The sequence below is a fragment of the Rutidosis leptorrhynchoides genome, chromosome 11 (genome assembly GCF_046630445.1).
Source record: "Rutidosis leptorrhynchoides isolate AG116_Rl617_1_P2 chromosome 11, CSIRO_AGI_Rlap_v1, whole genome shotgun sequence".
NCBI lineage: Eukaryota > Viridiplantae > Streptophyta > Magnoliopsida > Asterales > Asteraceae > Rutidosis > Rutidosis leptorrhynchoides.
In genome coordinates, this window is record NC_092343.1 from 94,301,935 (window position 1) to 94,307,934 (window position 6,000).

The window sequence follows — 6,000 nt, forward strand, 5'->3', positions numbered from 1 at the left end:
GAATTAATAAATTCAAATGGGATTGAATTTAAATTTAATGGTCACAGAGTTAAACATTACATACATGGTCCGATGGAAGTTGACAATGAAGTTAATCATAATTTCACCACCCAAGAAAACCTTCAAAATGAAAACATAAATATGTTATCAACAACATATGAAAAATCAAAATTGGAATATAGGGAGGATTCAAATTTGAGTGATGAAGAAGAATTCCTATACAAACCTCCCATTCCAAGAAACGAAGAAAAATGTGAACAAGAAATTCAAATAGAAATGAAAGAACCAAGGAAAGAACACCCGAAAAAAGTTTACAAACCAACTCGACTTACTAAAGCAGGAGACCCGGGTGAATTTATCATTTCTTGCTTACTTAATGATGGTGCTGTATATAATGGACTCGCAGATTTAGGAGCAAGTGCAAATATTATGCCTCTTTCCTTATACAAAAGATTAGGCATGGGTAAATTAAAACCAACCAAAATAGGTTTTCAATCATTTTACCAAACCATTAAACACCCGGTTGGAATAGCAAATAATTTACTTGTTAACGTGGGAAGTTTGACCTTTGTTGCAAACTTCATAGTGATTAATATGGAGGAAAACCTTGATATTCCTCTAATTCTAGGTCTCCCATTTTTAGCAACCACCGAGGCATTCATTGATGTAAGAGAAGGTAGAATGACACTTAGGGATGGTGATACATCGATCACCTTTATGAACCGAAAGTTTAGATCTCCACAAACCAAAACTGTTAGACCAATAAAAACGCATAAGTGTGGGGAAGATGAAGAAACACTTAATGATGATCTAATCACAAAGAATGCCGTTGATGATACGAAATTAGATGAACCCATTTTTAACAGTTCAACGAAGAAACTTTATAAACGGATTCACGATGCTAAGATTAAAGGAAACTTTAAGTTATATAACCGATTAATATCCAATTTATCATCAAAAGAAAAGGCAATGTTAGTTGAATTTGTGAAAGTTACGGAGGAAATCAACAAATGGATTGAAGAAAAAGTCAAAGATATACACGTTGTTGAAGATTCAATTGAAAATAATGTTAATCACAATTTCAACTAAGTATAGGGGGTTTATGTATTTCTGTTAGAGTTAGATTGTCTGTTTTCGTGTAGTTCTCGAAAATGGAACCCGAACGGTCTTTCCCTAGCAGACCCTAAAGAACTAGTCTTCTCTCCCCATTCTGAATTTTTATTTTTTTTAGGAAATGAAGACTGCCTGTGAACTAAACCATGGTCTAATGCTACACGCTTTGATCACTAAACGTAATAATGACACACTTTCGAGTGAAATAGTATCAGTAATCAGAGAAAGATTGGACGGAGTTAGAAAAGAATCCAGATGCGAAGATAATAAGTTACAATTTGTTAAAGGAAAATCAAAATCCGCAGCGAAAAGAAGAGCACGACACCTAGAAAGATGTCACAAATGCGGAAAATAGTTACATGGAGGTAAATGTTCAAATAATCAAACCTATTCAAACACCGAATTTGTTACTTTATGCAGAGACGGACCGTTCATATGTTTAGAAGAAAAACACTGAATGCTCGAGGTTACGCCTATGTAGCCATGGAAAACCAATTAAACCGACTATCTTATGAATGGGATAGATCATATAACTAAGAAATCTATTTCACAGGTATGTTTGTACAGTTTTTATTTTTTTTATTTTTATTTTTAACCTTTTGATAATAAACGCTAATTTGTTCGCTATAAAGTATTAAATTGGTATTGAATAAAATTAGGTTTGGCGACCGAAATTATTGATATCATTCAAAAATTTATTACATCACTGCGAAATTTAACGTATATTCTTAAGGTATAAATATGTTTAATCAATCAACCCAAAATATTTCAAAAATTCGTCATGAGTTAAATTAGGTTTTGGAACCAAAATTACTTTACCGAAAAGAGGGCGCATATTTTTGATAATATTTGATTGATTAAAGTGGGATAAAAAGCCAAAAAGATTTTTAATTTTATTTTTACCATGTTTTTAAAATTAATATATAAATCTTAAATTAATATTGTAAACTTTGTAAAATCAATATATTTAAAATTGTAAATATTTGAAAAATTAATATAAGTTTGATGTGAATTTATAATATGAATTTTTAAATTAAGTTTGGTGTGAATTTTTAATTTTTAAAATATGAATTTTTAATTTTATGCATTTTAAATTTTTAGTTTGGTGTGAATTTAAAAATAAAAATTTACTTTATCTCATTAAGTTAAAAATATGATTTTTAAAATTCGTCGTAAGTTGAAGACTAGGTCGTTGAACCGAAATTGCTTTACCCGAGGAAGGGACGAGAACTTTTATTATCATTATTTTTAATCTTATTGAATTAAAGTATGCCAAAAACATTAAAAAACCCAAAAATCTTAGCTTTTAAAACAATCGGTACAAAAAGATAAATTTTAAAATTTTGTCGAGGGACGGACTAGGACATCGATCCGAAACGACCTCGTCCTAAATAACAAGGGAAACAAAATTTTAAAATTAATTACTTAATTGTTTTAATTAGTATAAGATATATAAAAAAAAAAAAATACAAACTCCGCGACTCGCGGAGTTTGAAGGGTCAAACACCGTGACTCGCGGAGGGACCGAATTACAGAAAAAAATAAAACGCAAGAACAGCTCAGTTGCACACCACAAAAACAAAAATACTGCGAAAATAACCCGAAAAAACCCGAAAAAAACCTCCCAAATTCACAATTTTTCACCGTTAATCATCAAATCTTTTACTAAAATCATATTAAGAAGGATGCTATCAAGGAATTACTCAAGAAAAACGGTAAATTTCTACACCTAAACACCATTTAATCCAAAAATTAGTGTTCTTGAGCAATTTTTTCCCCAATTCAATTTTGATGCTTTTTAGTGTAATTATGCTTAAATTGCTTATGTATTATGCTTGTATAACCTAGATTGATGCTATTTAACATGATTAGAAGCCTTAAACTTCAAATTTTGAGTAATCTAGGGTTTGTGTTCTTGAGCAATTTGGGGCTTTTTGATATAAACAGGTTATGGTCGATTTTTGTCATGAATTGTTGCTAAATTAAGTAGTGTAACATGTTTAGGTAGTTAAATGATCCAAACTTTGAGCCTAAACATGATTTTGAGAATTAAAGTGGACTTTTTCAAGTCTAAAATTCATGAACTTGATTTTTGAGAGATAATGCCATTTGAAACTTGTTTAATTGCTAGTAATGATTATTTTGACATGTTATTTGAGTTGAATGCTTATGAACTTGGTGAACATTTTCGTATATGCTTATTTGAAAAAGTGTAGATTTGATGAAAATATGAAAATGAGTTTAAGTTTGATATAAATTGATCATGTCATTGTAATTATTTTGATTGATGATTTTGCTGACACTAATGCATATTTGGATGCACAAAAATTGTGTTTGATGTGTTTTGCAGACTGAAAGGGGTGAATCTTCATCCCAAGCTCGCAATGCTCCTGCTGAGAATGCGGAACAACAGGAGGTGGATAACTACTACAAACAAGATATACCTCATCCAGTCATGACATTTTCTGATATGCACTTGGAAGATTTGCATCCGAACCTGAGATTTGACAGACTTTGGATAGATTATCCAAAATACCAAAGGAGTTTGCATACTCTCCATTCTAAAGTTGTTGAGGTACCTAGGGTCATAGAATGGGGACCATTAGAAGCTGTAGAATTGGCCAGGCCAATTAGGGAATTACTTGCACAGAGGTATGGTAATTCTACTTTTAACAACTGGGTACGTTTATTCACCATGCGTAGACATGTATATAAAGTATGGTGTGAAGAATTGTTGTGTAGTATAGAATTAAATGATCGGGTAGCTAGTTTAACCGATCGATCTTTTATTAGATTTTTGTTAGGAGGTTCGATGCGCCACATGTCTTTACTAGATATGGCTCAGGCTTTACGTATATATACGCCTGAGGAGTTAGCATCTGCCGATTGTAGAGGGTTGATACTAAATGGTAGAAAGATAGATGAAAATTTTGATACACATGGTGTATGGAGTCAAATGACAAGCCATCACCGATTCAAAGGGGGAAATTACTCTTATTTGGATATAGATAGAGCTGAATTAAGAGTAATTCATAGGTTTTTAGCTAATTCGATTACACAAAGAGGTAAGAACAAGGAAAAGGTAAATGAACAGGATTTGTTTTACCATATGTGTATTCGAGACCCACAAAGCGCTGTAAGTATACCTTATTGTGTGGGTTATTATTTATCAGCTATGGTTAGGGGGATGAGACCGCATAGCATAATAGGAGGTGGTATATTTATTACTTTGATTGCTGAATATCTCGGTGAGGATATAAGTCGGGGGGATTATTAGTCGAAGAACCAGAACCCCGCGATACAATAGGTTTAAATGTATACCATGGTGCGAAAGTTTTAAAGAGGCGAAATAACGCCGCAGTACAATACCATGGTAGACATCCACAGGTTGAGAGAAACCAACATCAAGGTAATGTAGGAGGGGAAATGAAATGCAAGAAATGCAAAGGTTTATAGCTTCACAGGAGTACGAAAATGCTAGACAGAGAGCATTTGAAGATTTGCAAGTTTATCAAAACCAAATCATAGCTTATTGCCAACATATAGGTAGAAACTATATTCCTACTCCAAAGCCCATATTCCCTCCCTGGTCTATAGAGATTCAACCACCGTATCCTACGTATAACCCAGCCGAAGCATTTTATAGCACCTATGGTTATGCATGGAACCCCTATTTGTATCAGTATCATCCCTAGTCTACTTAGTTTTTTTTTATTTTGTTATTTGTAATGTTGATACATTTAATACTTATGTTAATATTGTAATAGTTTTTATAATTTCTAACTTTTATTCTTAGATTTTAATAATTTTTGAATGTGGGGTAATATACCGAACTTAAAAAATATGTATATATGTTTGCAGTTTATCTTATGTACACAACAGGGTAAAACAACGCATTTTCAAAGACTGGCATTAAGTTCAGCAAAAGCAAATAATTTTGACGACAAGATGCAAAATATATGTGAAATAACAACAAGACGGAATGAACAAATGATATGCACCATTTATCATTCAGCAAGCAAACACAAATATGTTTGGAAACTTTGTTAAAATTTAATCATTTTCACACAAATCACCCTCAATAATTTAAATTGTTACTGATTTCTTGCAAATGAGGGCATTGCAAGATCTTAAGTGTGGGAAGGGGTTAAATTCTTTCGGATTTTAAAATTTTTACTTTATACACTTGGTTACCATTAAAAATACTAGTAAAGTAGTAGTTGTATTAGAATCTAGTGGTCTCTGATAATAAAGAACTGCCCTAGTCTTATATACTGACTACCCAATTCTAGTAAATTTTTTCAAAATTTTTAACTAAATGAACTCAAAATCATGTTTATACATATTTATGAACGATAAAACTAGGTGTTAACACCAAAATTATTGTTACCTCGAAAAGGACATAAATTGCAAAATGTTAAAATTCATTTAAAATGGAATAGAGGACAATAAAAAGGAAAATAAAAGCCAAGTGTGGGAAAATTCTCCAAGTTATTCAAAACATATGTCACATATTTTTGTACAAATAACTGAAAATACTTTTGCTTTGGACTAAACTAAAATTTTTTTTACCTGATTTACTGTAAGAAAGATGGATCTACATGATGAATCAATTCCATCATTAAAAGGAAGTAAAGTCTTACGAAAAAGAAACGCGCTTCTTGATTTAGGTCAGGAAGTTGTCGTCCAGACCAGCTGTAGGTTGACAAAAAACCTAGAAAAGTCATCACTAAAATCAGCAGGAAATCCACGGACCTCAGCATTAAACAGGGTCGCCAAGTGATCAGATTTATCCTAACCATGAGAAGGATTTATCTCGTACAATGGGGGGCACCATGCAAATTAGCTGGATAAGACTAATGAATCAGATCCCCAGAAAGGATAATC